General features: G+C 40.4%; 1 protein-coding gene across 5 annotated transcripts in view; it reads right to left on the bottom strand.

Annotated features, from left to right (window-relative positions):
• Positions 1-17,477, bottom strand: part of COBLL1 (cordon-bleu WH2 repeat protein like 1) — a 483,290-nt gene that overhangs the window by 217,770 nt on the left and 248,043 nt on the right. Inside the window, exon 1 of one of the 5 annotated variants that reach the window (XM_069225251.1) lies at positions 3,613-3,666. The exons of the other annotated variants lie outside the window; for them this stretch is intronic. The gene's annotated coding sequence lies outside the window, so the exon portion shown is untranslated. Of the gene's footprint in view, positions 1-3,612; positions 3,667-17,477 lie in introns of those variants that run through there. 5 annotated transcript variants of the gene reach the window in all.

The following is a 17,477-nucleotide window of genomic DNA, read 5'->3' on the forward strand; positions in this document are numbered from 1 at the left end:
GCCTGCATGTTGCCAAGATGCAGCAGCCAAAGCTATCATTGTGTCTTTAGCAGCACTGGAATAAGTGTTGGGCAAATGAAATACACAAAGAGGAAAGAAGCCCTGAGGTGTCGAGAAAAAGCAGAATTGATGGAGGGATAGGGGAAGACCGAAAAGGGAGTAAGGAAGAAGAAAGGCAGTGTGGGGGAGCATAAAAGGAAGGTGGGAGCTTTGTGACAACCATGCCCATCAAGGTAAAAATACAACAGTGTAAATAGTCCAAGATTACACACTTGAAGGCCTAACCCTAAAGTGGAATGGCTTGAGTAAAAATCTTAAGCTACCTTGTCATTTTATTTATTTTGAGAACCTAACAGCAACACAAACATATTTTTTGAACAAATGTTTCAAAACTGAAATGTAAAAATCCAAAGGACAAAGGTTAATATTAATATCACATTTCCAATATCTAAACAGTAAATTCTTTGAAAAATGTATTTGCTAAAGGAAGAAAGAAGAACAATGAAACAATGTTACTGTTCAACAACGATTTCCGAAATTACACACTACCCAAGAAAAAAAACTTTAAAACCTTTAATATGCCAGACCACCGGTAAATGATTTAAACATATTAGCATGAAAGGACTACTTATTGGAAAATGTCAACTCAAAAGCATAAGTACGCCCAAATTGTTAACAAACATTGCTAACTCCATGATCCTGGCACGAATCTGGCTTCTGTCAGGTATTCTGTAACCAGAAGGGATCAAAGTGCTGTTGGTGTTTATTGTAGATAGAAGATACAAAATCCAAACAGAGAACTGGAACATTTCCTTACAGAAAGGGGGTATGACTTGGAACCTATTTGGATATGCCAAATATTTTGTTTGCACTTCCGGGACAAGCTATTACCCACAAGCACAACCACTAAACGTTCCAGGGATAACAATCAAGAGTGGATACATGAAAAAAGAGCAGCAACATTTCAACCCATAAATATTTGGCGATCTTTAGCTGTAAATAAAAAAAGTTATTGCCATTGATATGTGGCCCCTCCGTTTTTGATGCTGCAAATAAGGAGAAGCATGAATGAAACAGATACACTCTCGTCCAGGGAAAAGTACTGAATACAGGTAGTTCACTTAAATGGTGGAAACTATGAAAAATCATGAGTTTCTACTGATCTAGAATTCCAACAAGTTGTAATAAAATTCAGACATGTAAAAACATAGTAGCCCACAGTGACTTAAGACGTGCCCTTCAGCAATGCTCTTAAGAGAGCAATAATGTCCCAAAGGGATTAAAGCAGCAGAGAATTTGAAACGGATAGCAGCAAATTCTTTGGACCAGGACCATAAATTCTTGCCCTTATTAAAACTGAATAACTTAATTGTCATGGCCACTGGTCTTTCATAAGAGAAATTATGCGCAAGATCTTCCTACACTTCAGACCCTTCTCCAAGAATTCATTCAAGACTGCCACCCTGAAAGCAGGAACCACAAAAACATTTTGAATCCCACATTGTACTCCTCAGTGACCAAAACGATTCCACCCCTGAATAATTTGATTCACTTTCTGGCTACACAAAACGAGAGGCTGAGCACACGTTGGGTGGCCATCCATCTTCCCCCATGTTATCATCCTTGGATGCCTTTGCTCTCACCAGAGGGCCTACTAGCCAAATGTGACCCGGGCCTTCATTTGCTTGCAACTTGCACTCACTGTTCGCACTCAGGCTGGAGCAGTGGATTCCACATCTTTTCTTTCTAAGACAATCATTCTAATTATGGTTTGCTGACAAACTAGGAGTGTGAGAACAGACCAGTATCCATCCCATTTCCTTTAACATTAGCTTTCTTCTACAACTGTGTCGAACAGCTCACTGTAAAAGAAGCAGGACGTTGGTTAGGATTCTTATTTTCTATTTTTTGGTAAAGAAACACCCATGGAAACTAGGAGATAATAAGCCACTTAAAGATTACTACCAACTATGTCCATCCATGCAGCTCTATTGTGTTCTATATAACTTGCTACATTCAATGTCGGCAAACGACTGTATGATTTTTAGGGTGGTTAGGGCCTGGGTAGAGATCCTGAAATACAAAAGGCACTGCCGTTCGGGTGAGCTGGAAATAGATTCCTTATTTCATGTTATAGTGGCGGTGTAAACAGTAGTCAACCCTGCAAAAACACTGTTTTTTAAAAAGTTCAATACGCTGATAATGTTATATTTTTAAGTTTATGACAAATGTTATGTGGCAAACGGAGGTAACAAATGTATTTATTTCATTTTAACAAGAGATTATGTCTATGACAATTCTGGGTGGTTTTATTTTTATTTTTTACTTAGAATAAACGCATTACTGACTCCATCACCTCTTCTGTGTTTTTATTTTTAACAGTCCCCTCTTTCATTCGGTCTGAGTTTCAGTATAAAACTGAGAATGCATCTAAATGGGACTATGAGGAGTGTGAATGCATTTTTACACTTCTGGTATTCAGTGCCCTCACACAAACTCCCCCCCCCCCCCCGCCCCCCTCACACACACAAAAAAAAAAGGTGTTGAGGGGTCCCCGAGTCTGGCATATCTCACATATACACATTGACCGTTGGCTGAATGAGGCCCCCCACTCCCCCTTTAAGAGTTGAGCGTCTCTGAATGGTTGTCCCCGCACCGCAGGTTCAGGGGCATTCCTTACGCGCCTGGTGGTGGTAAGGATGCACTGGTTGCGGGTGGAATGTTCGAGAGTCGGTATGAGGATTCCCGATGGTCTCCTGATAACGTCTCCGGAAGGAGGGGTTGTCAAGGAAGTCCGAGGGCTTAGGAATGCAAGCCTTGGGTGTAACTGCAGAATCTGTTTGCCCCCGACACCCCCAGGAGAGAAGCCAAGCACTGAACTAACACATCTACGAACCCCTTCAAAAAGAACCATCAACCACTAAAATGAGCAAATCACGGCTCAAGGTGGGAGGAGAGCCGGTCGAGTCATGTTTGTAAACCTGCAACCTTTTCAACATACATTATTTAAAGGCAGAACATAAGAAGGTTTCTTCAGTTCTGAATAGTTTAACGTGTAAATCCATAAAAGGGTCTTCTAGCGTGTGGTCGCCTGGAATGAGCTGTTTCGTTTATGTCAGCACCTGCTGAGGTGCTTAACGCCAGGGCTGCTGTGTGTGCACAATGCTGTGCGCAAGATAGCCGTCAATGACATAAACAGCACTGCCTGCAACACATCAAAGGCAGGCTATCCTGCACTGGGCGAAGACGGAGAACGACAGACATTCAAGCAGTAACCTCGAGCCCCAGTGCAGACGCTCCTGTCAGGAAAAAGTTGACGAAAGTTCCCCCACATTCTAAATCTTGTACGTGACATTATTATCACGCGTATGAAACGGGGAAAAATTGCACCAAATGTCTGACTGCCCTGAGGGTCACACACCTATACCTTCGCTTCCCACAATCAGCCACGACTCACGCGCTGCAACTCCTGCCTCAGCAGCACATTGGCACATTGTTTGAGCAACACATATGTAGTCTTTAGAAACGAATGCACGGATTCTTTCATTTGGTCACTGAAATATTTGAAATCTCGCCTAAAAAGTCTGTCAGTCTGAAGTGTAGTTTTCTTACCTGCTCGCCTTCAGCCGCACGCACCCTCCCTTGATCCCTTGTGCAGGCTGGCGTTCTTACAAGCAAAAACATGAAAAGGAATGTTTACTGATTAGCTAATGGCCCGCCCTCCCACGTGACGTCACTAAGCCTGTCTATTTATGGTGCTATAGGCGAGCCGGACTTCACAACCCGCCAAGCGCTCCTGCAGCTTGCTCTCGTGCCTTTAATCCTCGCGCTTGAACTACCGGTCACTGGAAACAACATTCAAGAAGGCCCTTTAACAGGGCAGTTCTTCGGGGTAGAACAAAATATTAGGATCCGTCCAAATAGAGATGCAAATTATAGCTTCTTTTAAAACTTTTACTTCTATTTTTTTGTAAACTTTTAATATAAGGTTACCGACGCAAGATGCTCCAGCATGGGGGTGTCCTTTAAGAAAGTCCCCTTTTTAGGCTCAGTTGGTCCAAACGACCAGATTACAAGTTCCAGAATGCACCTTGTTGCAAAAAAAAAACTAAAAAAAACCAAGACTGGAAAATGGTGTCCCTGGTGCAACGAAGTCTTCAGGTAACCCGGTTTTAATTAGGGGTGGGTGGCATTTCTAATTCAGACGGCGTACTTGGGGAAATTTAGTAATCCCACATTACTCATGTAATCTGGAATTCCTAATGAATTCAATGGAATTAAAAACAATGAAAAACAACGAAGCAATTAATCAGCAGTATAAATACACCATATTGTAATGTAGATCAAACATATGGAGTCCCAGTGCAGGGACTGGAGACGAGCGGACAGTGTGAGTCTGCAGCTTGTGTGAACACGTGGGGTGCCATGGGTGTTGTCACAGTTCTCCTCTCAGCAGGGGCTGATGGGGTTTTAACTTTTAAAGGTCATTGTCCCCCCCCCCCCCACACCTTTACTGAGTTCTGTAGGGCAGCCTCGCCCTGTGGGCCCAACTGTGGCACGAAGGGGACAGTCTGTTACTGTTCTGCTGTGTACGGGTCCTGAACAGCTCAGTGAATGAAGGCCCACTGAAGGGTTAGGAGGTCCCTGAAATATCCCCACTTGAGCCACAAGTGCCTACGTAATGCCCTTGGTTGGTGAGCGCAGAACAGCCCAGTGAAGAAGAAGGGGAGTGGGAGGTCGCTGGCAGCACTGTAAATCGATACGATTCGTGTGTGACCAATCAGAAGCTGAGGTGCTTTCTGACCCCTGCGCTAGAGGGTAAACGATAATAAACAAGGATGTGTCTCATTCTTGTGTTCTTCCAAAGATGCTCTCTATAAAAGTTTATTCTCGGCTGATTCCATGTCTGGACATGACACTCATGAGTACAGTATGAATTTCGTTTTGTCACATGCGTCCACAATAATAAATAAATGAAAACACCATGTTGTCCTGCTGGTGCCACCATGGCCCTAAGCAACACCTTTTCTCTCTGTCGAAATATATTTAAAAAGTACTTGACATCCTGTCAGCATCCCCCTTGACACTAGGCAAACCCACTCCCTTCTGAGCCTTCCCTCCACATCCGAAAGCAGTTACCCACTATCCCATCGTAAATGGGAAATTACTGTAATTTTAATTTCACACCCGGGAGTGCATTCGTGCAGTTATGAGAAAAATTACTTCACCTCCCTGTGTTCAAAATTGAAAACACTTGCTAATTCCCCTAAATTGCTCCAAACAGCGTCAATGGCAATTCATCAGGACTGGGAGGTGAAACCTTAAACTATCTAGTTAGCTATGCTAATCAGACCTCTAATATATCTGGTTGTTTGTACAGAAAATAAGGTAAAGAGTTAATCTCATTGTGGGGATCCCCTCAGGGTGACCCGCTTACCTATAGTGCACGGGCCCCAGGGAATGCCACTGTTTTCGGAGCTGGTGGAAACTTACCCACTCCCCAGCATTCCAAACCTTTGTTAGGGAACAGCACACTTTTTGCATGATAAGGCAATGTCATCACAAGGTATTTTCATCAGCCTTATGTATATTTATGAATTACTTGTAGAATTGAGTAGTGAAAGTATAATACATGAACTTTTTCATTCTCAAAAGAAAATACACAGACTGGACAATAATTTATTGAGTGTTATTGCTACATGCCAGCGGATGGTGGTTACGAGCCCACACCACCTCCTTGAGTAGACCACTGATCTGCTTCGCTACCCTGAGTCAAGCACTACAATGGGGTGTTTGGTTCCAGTGGAGGACAAATGTGGACCCATTACTTGTGCAGGCCACACAACTAATGGCCCGTTTACGTACATGCTTCATTAGGGAACATCATTGGGGCCAAAGAGACATGCTGTCTGATTTATTCCTGCAGCTGCCCCAATGTCTCTGTATTCACAGATCAGTTTTTCTCTGGATTTAAAGTGCAGCTGCCTACAAGACATACTGTTACCAATCCTTTAAGATATGTGTAGAGTGAGTACAGGGTCAGGCAAAGCATTTTTCTCTCAAGATCATGCCATTTATTGTTTTAGTGTACCAACCCCCCTTCTATGGAGAAATTGCATTCCAATGCAGAAGAGAGAATTTTTCATCCCAAAAGTACCATGATTTGACACACATTACAACCTTTAACTCATTTCCACTGGTTTCAGAAAAAAACTTTATTTGTACTTTTTTTCCTCTGTAGCAGCCTTTCTATAATTTAGTTAGGACTGAAAATGCAAGCCATCCCTGTCTGTCAGCCTGGGCACAGCAAAGTCATAACTATCTCTTATTTCCATTACAGCAGTTGCCCGCAGCAAGGGCAGCAGTACAAATCATTCAAAGTGAACCCTGGTTATGTAAATTGCACTGTTCCCTGCATGTGAATGAGCTGATGGCCAACCTCAGTCTTACATGTTGTAAACAATTATGCAGGACTTCTTTCACATTGCAGTGGAGAGGAAGAGAGGACATTCAGAGACTTGTAGACAACGAAAACCATGACCAGGGACCTCCGGAGACATTCAGAGACTTGTAGATAAGGTGCAAGCTGGCAGAACCCCCACTACAAAGATGGGATGTGGGTTATGGCTTGGAGGAAGTTGGGGTAGGATTGTCCTCTCATGAAAAGGACAAATCCAGTAAAACAGGGATCCTGATAGTAGCAGGAAATATATCTCCATCTTTAAGCAGCCCCACTTTGACTAGGCTGGAAAACATTTATTAGATCCCACATCTTCCAAAAAATGTAAATTCAACTATAATTTAGCTTACATATCTTCAGCATAAGAAAAATAGCTACAAAACAGGTATAGGATAAAAAATGCTGAAAATAGATACGTTTAAGTGCAGGACAGTAGCTTCAGTTTATAATTAGGTTGTTTCCGTTCAGCTCTTAGCAACGATTTATTAGTCTTATTTTCCTAAGCGGGCAAGAACAAAGCACAATTTAATTCAATTTAATTCAATATTCAAGCTACAGTCACTCCACGCACTCAAAGCGTTTTCTCTACATATTTTACGGCCCACAGCATACACATTTGTCTCGTAGTCTAGTTCCAGAGAAGTGTTTAATTCTTCAACAATTAACGTCATATGGGATTCCTTACTCCATAGCACAGCAGCCTGCATGCCATTTAACAACACAAAACTGATGCTTCTATTGTCTGGGAGTGCAAGGTACCAAACACACTTGTAAGCAAGGAATCTCGTGGTTCACATATTTAAAGAATTCCCTTTGATGTTCAACTCAAGCTACACACGCTTGGAATCTACATGATAAGCTCGAACATAAATCCGGTTTTAAAACGGATATAGAGACAATACTACAATGTTTTCGCTATGGGGAGACAATTTACACTGACTTTTTGTTTTTTAATTACTAGCTGTGCTAATCGTTGTCCCCCTTGTGAATATCAGCATTCTGAATTATGCTCAGTTCACTTTATTAGTGGCTTGTTCTTTTCTTTCTTCCTTTGCAAATATGATTGTATATGTACTTGCTAAAATGTGAAGTGTCAGATATCGCTAATCAAAAACAATTACATTGCTTTTTTTGATCGAGTATGTATGTCTTTATGCTCCCTTCAATCTTCACAGTAGTTTTCACGTTGCACCTCTTAAATTAATCAGACATATCTTCACATTAACTGTGAGCACCATTGTGACCACAACCTTCAAGAAACTCGAAAATAGTAGGAAAATACAAGTTCATGTTTAGAACTCTCACTTTTTTGGAAGCGTGGCTGTTCCAAAGCATAGGAGGCAATGGGGCGACAATGGGATGTAGCTGGTGGTTTGCCAGATATTACAGAAGCAGCATGCAAAGTAATTTTTTGTCTCATTCTATAATATTGATAGCCCCTTTTGCATTAGCATGAATGAAACGGGAGCCTTCATGATTCCTGAAACTTTTTAACTAAGAGGTCTGGAAAATTCTTTTATAGTTTGGGTTCCAGTCAGCCTCCCTAAATGACACTGCCACCTGAAAGGAGAAATGGTACAAATGAAGACTGGCCGACCTTCCACCTTAAGTAGTGCTGCTACAGGCTGGATCCCTTCAACCCTCAGATATGTTTCACACCATCTCTGTAGACACGTCCTTCATCATATTGCCACGACCACTAACCAATCAAATCCACACAAAACCCTGGTGCCACTTGACCAACCTTCTCAAGACTTCAGGCAGTTCAGGGAACTTGAGAAGCAGTGAAAGCCTTCTCTTGGAAGTACCACTATTCAGACCTTCTCATGTTTCACAACCTCCATTCTCCAGAGTGGCCTCTTCCTTCTGTAACATCTTGCCCACTGAATCAGAACTGTCCCAACCTTACTAACATTCCAATGACTATTTAAGACCCTTCTTTTCAGGCTTTATCTGGTCCAATAATCCCTGCAGCCTTAGCAACCTCACCCGCTCTATTTGATCTGCTGATCAAGTTAACCACATTCTCCTGTCTCCACCCTCTCTTTTGTAGTCACTTCCTTTTCCCTCCTCATCCCCCACCCCAGATCACCTTTCCTGCCCCTTCCCCTTCGACCATTCTACTCCTTCTGCAAATGTAGTTATTTGACCTCTCTCCTTTTTACTCCCTCCCCCTTATCCCCTGCCTTCCCTCTTCCTGTACTCCATGTTTAGGCATGTTAACCTGGTTTCCACTTACAGTTTTTCTATATAGTTTGTTCTTCCAGTTCTATGTAAGACCACGTCTTGCATTATTGTTTATTTGTAAAGCGCATATATACCTCAAGTGACCATGCACTATAAAAGTCTGTGAATTAAATTAAAAAATAAACCTATCCCTAGGTCCTGCCACTCAAGGCACTAATATACTCACGGTATCCTATCAATAAAACTCCAACACCAGATATCAAGTCTCAATATGTACACCACTCCATCTCTACCTGGTCATAGTTCATGCTGCATTCCAGACACCGATCACTGACTAGCTGCCACTAACTACCCCCTTGACTTCACATATGCCACTCCCTGTGGCTCAACCTAAGTGTTTGTTCCAGCATTTCTTGCCAATTGTGAGTTCTCACTCCAAGCCTGTCATAACATCTCATCTCATATTTGCATATCACATTGGGCCTTTAGCCATCTTGCAAACCCAGGTCAGAGACATGCCCTACAATCTGATTAGTCATAAGCCCACTGACTTCCAAGCCCAGCGACAGATTGACCGGGTCTGGTGGTTCACCCCTAGCTCACTGAAGAACACAAAGTTTCACCACATCCTTCTTCTGGGCCTCATGGCAAACTCTATAATCTAGTCTTCTAGCACATTTATTATTAAAATAGCCTGACAGGCCCACACATTTATTATTAAAATAGCCTGACAGGCCCACACACAACCAAGGCTTTCAAGGTCAGGAGAATTCTCATCACCCTCAGATATCTAGTAGTTATCTAGATCCAGAGTGTAATTGCAACCCTGTACATTCACAGATACAGTGATCACCCTGCACTCATTCATTGTCTTTGGTGTACCAGGAATAAGGAAGAGAACCAAGAAATCTATCTGCTCTGGTGCAATGGAACATGGGCACAACACCATGCATGAAATGAGGAACGAAGCATGTAAGAGGATACTTAGGGTTTGAACTCAGGAGCTGAGATACTCAGGACAAGTGACAGGAAAAGCCTTGTGAACCAAGCAAATTATCTTGGTTAAAATCAGTTTATTTATTGGTAACCTCTAGAAGACGTACACCTGGGATTTAACAAATGCATGTTAAATGAAATTAAGCAAAGTCTGCTGCATTTTCAAAATTCATTTTGTGACAGATAAGATATACATAGGTAAACAAAGCAAAACAGCATTCTTATAATCTAACCAGGATGAGATAGCTATCTGGATCACCAACCTTCATCCTTCAACTCAGAGGCAAGAAATAATTTTCCTTAAGCTCTTTATACGGGAGTAATATATACCAGCAATCTTGTTGACTTTTGAAGTCCAGGTCTAAGAATGATGGAACCAACACTTCTGTTTTAGCTGCATTCAATTTTAACAGGTTAATGGTCATCAAACATTCCAGTGAAGCAAGATAATCCCGAAGTGTAAGATGAAAGTCAGAGTTACTACCACTACGTTGTATCAGAATTTGAATATCAAGAGTGGACTTCCAAATAGTAAAGTCAAAAGGACAAGTAAGAGAAATTTAGGTTTAAGTAAAAGTTTAAAAAAACTTAAAGTGCACAATAAATCTTCATAAACCAATGTCCAGCGTTTTTAGTTTTAGAAAGACAAAGTGCTTTAATTCACACATAGCTAAATATAAAATATAAATTTAGAAATGCAACCACTGAAAACAAGTCCTGTCTGGCATCATCCGGAGCAGAAAGGTGTAAAAAACATCTTGTAGTGTTAAATGTTTAACCCCCTTGCTATACTGTTTGTCAACAAGTTCACAATGGAAATTTCTTAATTTGCAATTGTCACAGAGTTCCCAGTGCAAATTCCATTCCAGCTGCATTTGTGACAAAGCCCACAATGTAAAATACAAACCCCTTACTTAGTGTATTTGACAAAGAGTTCACAATGTAAAATCTGACTCTCAGGGTACTGAGGCAGAGCAGTCCCATGCTGACTCGGGTAGGTGTTGTCAGCTCTGAGCTGGGCACTGGGCAACACACAAAAATAATACACAATAAATCAATGTCCAACCAATGCATTTCTTTGAAACGAAAAATAATGTAATGCACGTACAACTAAATACTACTCTAAACAAGACAAATATTTACAACATTTCAGGTGGAATTACAACCTGGAACCCCCGCAAAGAAATATCACAGCATGCAACTATCACTGTAAATGTAGTCTGCTCCCATTATCTGTGAGGTACTATGTGGCATTTTGCACACCAAGGCTTTAATAATAAAAAAAAGTAATGCTCCTACATGGGCACAAAGGAAAGTACAGCATATATCTACTGCCTTTGTCATCACATTTAATATTCAATAAAGCAAGCCTGGCTGCTTTAAAGTAAAAATACACTGGCCTGATCCCTACATCTCCCTCTGTATATAACAGTATTTCTCACTGCCAGACCAAGAAAGGGACATGTTTATTAAACCCCTTCTCACTCTACTTGTCAGAGAGTTCACAGCGGAATACCCTACCATTTGTATGTGTCAGATAGTAAAAAAGGTAAAGCCCCTTCCTAAGGTGCTTGCTCTGGAGTCTGCGCCTTCTTTTGATTGTATTTGTCATGGTCTTCACAGTATAAAACCCCTTTTGATGGCGCTTAGCAAGCAGTTAACATTCTACATTTCATTCCTATTGCATTTATCAGAGAGTTCACAGTGTAAAGCCTCTACCATCCATTGTATTTCATAAAAGCATTTCAAAAGGACCCAGGGCTGTAGGAAGTTACTAACTCCATTTGTTTCAGTGTGGGGCTTTCACCTCTGGTATCCAGGGAACTTCCATACTCTAGGCCCTCAAATTGGGGACTATGCACCCTTTTTAATAACTGTCTGTAAGGGTAACTAAACACAGCAGTCAATGGCTGTCTCAGGGAGGTGCTGTGGGTTAGAAACTCCAAAACCAGCAGGGCGCAACAATAAGTCACAACATCAATGTGCAGTCAGTGCCTTCACATTAAAACTGATAAGTTGTTTAATGCAAAAAAACTAAATACTATAATCAAAATGAGAAACATTTACAATATTTCAAGTGGAAGTACAAATTGTATTCCACACCATAAGGATCCTGAATATTAATGAGGATGCAAATCATATACCCTAAAGAATTACCATAGGGGTCTACTCCTTTTATCTGTGAGGTAATGTGCAACAATCTGTGCAACAGCAGGCTTGAATTATTATCTGCAAACTGTGTGCAGTTCAGTGGATTCTACATTTTGATAAATAATTCAATTGTTTTTGGAGTAATTGGAGGCCAGAATGGTGATGTTTATCCTGTATACATTAGATAGGTTTCCTTTCCTTGAATGTATACTACTAATAATCATTTAATTGTATTGTGACATTGAGTTTGTATTTTGACATTTAATTTGATGTTTAGGGTTTGGGGTCTATGGTTAAACATTAGAACAGTGGTTTATGGACAGCTACACGTTCAGGATCTTTAATTAGATGTAGGATGGTGTATATCTGAATGATGTAAAATCTTGGTGTCTGAATATATTGACTGTAGGCTATTGTAAATAATTCATCTTACTCATATTGTGAAAATGTAGAAGGTTGAGGACTGTTCTAACACAAGATGTCTGTTTAGATGTAGTACATATTGTAGTACATATTTGAGTTAGTGTATGCTTGATATGATCGCATATAATGTTTTAATTTTGATGAAGCACTGTGGTTGAATATTCTGAATGGAGGATTTTATACCCTTCAATCTACTAATATGTGGCTGAATGGAGACATATCACTATAACACTATTTAACTCAATACGTGACGGGTGTGAGCGCAGAAAATCATTATTAATTATTATCTTTTACGTAATCCTACTTATGTACTAATGTGTGAAATTACCTAATGTTAATAATTATTGTTGACACAGAATGTGCTTTTTTATTGGCCAGCATCGAAAGTAAGGCCTGCACATGTTTTTATAAATAATGCATTAACGTTGAAAATGAAAAACACGTCTCTTTAAGAGCATGTTCTCTGCTGAAATAATGAGTATTTCTGGTGGTCTGCTGGGCCTCAAGGAGATAAGGCCACAGGGAGAACTCCTGGTGTTCTTACTGTTGATACATTTGTATGTGCTCATGTCCGTTGTACAACAAACTTCTTTTGTTCAAGTCACAAATTTGTTCTGTGCAATGTATTAATAAAAATGTGTTTCTCTCGAGGACATGATGCAAAGAAAATGTTTCCATATCTTTGTAACTACTGTCCAGCAACAGCGTATTTGGAATTTGCCAAAACAATGGGTCCACAGATCATAGTCTGAAGAGGATGTGCGCAAGATACATTTAGTATAAGTTTGAATTACGTAAAGGGAACAGACACGAATTAATGGTTTGTAAGGTAACATTTTATGCAATTGTGATATCTGATGTTTTTGTAATTGGATGTTCTTTCTTTGCATGATAGTTTCAGCCAATGACAAATGTTTAGCAAGTTTAATTTAATATTTGAGTGCAGAGAAGTAGAGAGCCATTATTTCTTCAATGTGCTTCTTATAGGAGCCATTCTTTGTGACCTGTCACTTTGACACTTCATGCTTTGCCAGTCAGTCTACTGACATTCTGGTGCTTTATTATTTTCTGAGTTTACTATGTCTGTTCAATACTGAACTAATGCTCTGATGGTTTAGTAATATTATAGTCCAAATTCTAAACCGTCCCCCTTTCCTGTTCCTGTCCTGGTGCTGATGCTGTTGTCCCCCTGATGAAGTTATAACCTTGTTGCTGATTACCTTAAGGATAGGTAAATGTATAAATCTCTGTATTGTGTTTGTCTTTTGTTTTTCAGGTACCAGTTGCTACTGTTTTAATACTGCTGATATTTTTGATAGCGCCATTGCTAGATGTTTTCTAAATTATTGTTGCTAAAACCTTTGCATGAAGCCCAACATGCTAATCTGAAGTTAGTGAGGTGTTTTCTCTATACCTATGACTTGACATTGTTTTATTTCTGAATCAAATGTATCTTATCTCTCTTATTCAAATATTGATGTTATTGATTAGTGTTCTAACCACTGAAATTATCGTTCTTACTGCATTGTTTAAACTAAGATTTTTCAGGCCAATCCAACAGCCTATGATGTTTCTTTACTTGTACCATTTGGTGTTGAGACTAATTTTCATGACTTTAGCCATGTTAATATAGCGAAATAAACATTGTAATTGATACTAAAAGGTGTGGTAATTCGTGGCCAAATGGGTCATGGTGCATTTCTTACTAATTCAATGGTGATTGCTATTGTTTAATACTGCTGTGTTACATGACACCTAACAATATTAATTTAAACAAGTCAAAAGGTTCATTGACATTAAAGCCGCATCCGACCACTTACTATGAAGGAATAGATAAGCCAAGGGCGCGCTCACAGTTTTGGTAGCAGAATTTGATGGTTATGTCTCTTTAAATTATATTATTAGTCAGGTTTTTAATTGAGTTTTATTGATTTTAAATTGATGCAAAATATGAAGAAGATGTGTCCCTAAATGTCCAAGGTGACTTTCCCTGGTCCTTGGAGTCTGCCTATGTTGGTGGGGAGTGTTCTCAGCATTTTATTGTTTGATTGAATGAAGTAGATTGTGCACTTGCACAGCTTTAGCTAGTTTGCAGGTGACTGAGTGGTTTGCAAGATTTTAGGGGAGTTTACGTACTCCAAATGTTGTTGAAGAAGGGGTTTGCATACTTCAAATGATGTTGTAGAAGGGGTTTGCATACTCCGAAGTGTGAGAGTAGGGAAGTCGGCGAACTTCACATGTGTGTGGCGCTTGGTGCTCAAAAATTGTCCATGTGGTTGATGGTATATGGCCCTCGCAAGGTAGGTCTAAGACTCTAGAGTATATTTAAAGTGTATTGAGACACTTGTTTTTTTTGTAATTTGTCTATTTAGTAGGCGAATCGAGCATGGTTGGCAATTTGAGTTTGTGAGTTAAGTGGAGTGTAGGGTCTTTTCGACCGAGACTTGGCAAGTCCTATGTGCATCAGGACAGACGCATTGATCAGTTGAGAGTAAAATTTGCGGTCAAATTTTGCTAGCGAATCTGGTGAACTGAGAAAGATAGGATAGCTGTTAGAGCAAAAGCCATCAGTGAAAATCTGTAAGGGTCCTGAAGAAATTGCATTAACCTAACTGCAGAAAATAGACAAATTTATTTTTTGGTTTTGGTGAAGTGCTCGCAAATAATATCGCATTATTTTTTGAGTGTTTTTGAGTTTAGGAGGACAAGCCGCAAAACTTTGTCAGCCGCTGTGTGGAAGTGTGAGGTAATTTTGTACAGCACTGGGATAGGTTGGTTAGTTAAAAGAGTTGCGCACGGATTGGTGGACAACCGTGACAGGCAACTGGTTGAGAAGAGAGACTAAGAGGATTGTGGGATCAAGTGTCATTGCCTGATTATTGATTTTTGACATTAATTTGTGAAAATGAAATTTTTAAAAGCTTTAAAAAGTGCTCTTAGGGTAGATGAATACATTCCAGCTAGGGTAGGAGAAATGTGTCCACCAGAAGGTACTCCGACATATATCGTAATTGGAGAGAAAGGTACTGGAGCATGCCTTTGGTTAAAGCACTGGTGCAAAATAACAGGAAAAGAAGGGAGCTTAGCATTTCCTGAAAATGGGACATTTAATATGAGAATTTTAGAGAATTTGAGACAAGTGATGAATAGTTTGAAACCTCTGGCAGGACCAGCTAAGTTCAAAGCATTAGCGATCTGGGAACTAGTAGCCAGACAACAACAAGCATTGAAATCTGAGAGAAAAATTAGAAGAGCAGAAAAGTCACTAGCAGAAGCTAGTTGGGGTAATGACCAGAGACAGTGGAGACTAGGTACCGTACAAGGTATTAGTATGTTTCCTGAAGCCAGTGAGAAAGTAACGAAGAAAACTTCTAAGAAATCGAAAGGGAGTTCATCTTCAGATGAAAAAATCAGAAATCGAAAGAGACTTCTTCATCTCTAACTCCTGATGAGAAATCGAACGATGATGAGTTAATTCTGCAGTTGTTAAGAAATAGTCCACCACCATATGTGGCACAAGAAGGTCCAAGTGCTAGTGTGAATCCCACTGCACCGACACCAGTTAGGATGACAGAGTTCAGTAACCATAACATGACTAATAGTTCTGTACAGGTTAATCCTAACGTGAACCAGAGCTCAGTACAGACTAGTCTTTTTACCCAAATACCAATGCAGAGAAGTTTCAATCTGCCGACTGTCATCAGCGCAGTGTCAGCTGCAACAACCTAGTGTTCCTAGGATTTACCCAGATGTGCCTATTATAGATGCAGCAGCAAATCTAATAGTGCCAACAGGACAAGTTTATCAGAAACCAATGTTGGTCCAGTCAGAGCCAACTCCGCTACTGCTGCCTCAAATGCAGCCAAAAGCAATTCCAAAGTACACTCCTTTAACAGGCATGCAGACGAATATGTCTGTATTGATGAGCCAGAACACAGGGGTAATGCAGACAATATGATAATGCCAGAATAGTTTCTCCGGCGAGACAGACTTTTGATGAAATAGGGTCATTGTTAGATTTGAGCCCTCCCAGAGCTCCTTTGAATACTGAGACAGGGTCACACATTGAACCAACATGAGATTACTGACACCCCAACGTCTGAGTTTAAGTGTACAACAGTTACCCGGTACTCAGCCTAATAACATTTCATTACAGGGTTTGCAGCTCAGCAATTAAACGAGTGGTTAGAAAAGTTGAGTACTTCACAAGATGTTTCTAGTGAAGGGAATTATATCAACAACACTAGGCTTTCAATGGAAGCAAGTGAGCTTGTTAAGGAACCATAGGTGTAAATAGGTTAGAGTTCTACACTGAAGTAGAATTGAGATACTTTTGTCCGAAGATTACAAAAGAGGCAGGTGAGGTACATCAACAGTTAGCGGATGTAGCAGACAAACTTTGTCAAAAATGAAACATTTAAATAGGAGTTACAGGTTGGATTTCAAGGCAAAAGATTTCGAACACATGAGATTGGCAGGGATGAAAACGCACCTTAGAGAGTTGCCTTAAGGTATCCAGATATGGGGAGCATTAGGCAAATGGGAAGGTAGATGGGTGAAGAAGAGAGAAGTCGAAAAAAGGTCCTGATACTATTTCTGCAGAAGCACCGCAGAATCGGGAAGCAGTGAAAGTTTTACCAATGAGAGAAATTCCAGGAGGAAACTTTGTACATGTCCCTTGGAGCAGAAGTGACATTTTGTCATTTACAAATGATTTTCCCAGGTTGAGGGAGAAACCAGTAGAATGGTACCAGCAAACAGATAGGTTTGTGAAACTTGCAAAATGCATGTGGGAGGATTTGAATACTCTTTTGGAGATCATTACAGCAGATTTATGGACTGAATGCAACAGTAGTGTAGACTGGCCAATAAGTGAGTCCCCACGAGATCCAGCAACAGGTGCACCGTCTCCTGAAGTAATGAAAGCTTACTATAAAGTCACTGAATTTCTGAAAACGAGAATTTCACCCAAAAACATTGATTGGCAGCGCATAGGACAGCTCAGGAAGCGAAATAATCAATTCATGCATACTATGAGTGGTTGCTAAAAACATTTAAACTTTACAGTGGAACAGAAACAAATGAGCTGAAAGACATGATTCACTTTGTGTTCAGGTTTGTTGAAGGACTCAGACCAGAAATTAGTCTTGATTTGTTGGCAAGCCAAACCGATTGATGAGGTGCTGCAGTGTGCGAAATACTGTAGGGATGAGATTGAATTGAAACAGAAAAAGTTGAAGGAGAAAGAGATGGTGATGCA

This window comes from Pleurodeles waltl, chromosome 3_1 (genome assembly GCF_031143425.1).
Source record: "Pleurodeles waltl isolate 20211129_DDA chromosome 3_1, aPleWal1.hap1.20221129, whole genome shotgun sequence".
Classification (NCBI taxonomy): domain Eukaryota; kingdom Metazoa; phylum Chordata; class Amphibia; order Caudata; family Salamandridae; genus Pleurodeles; species Pleurodeles waltl.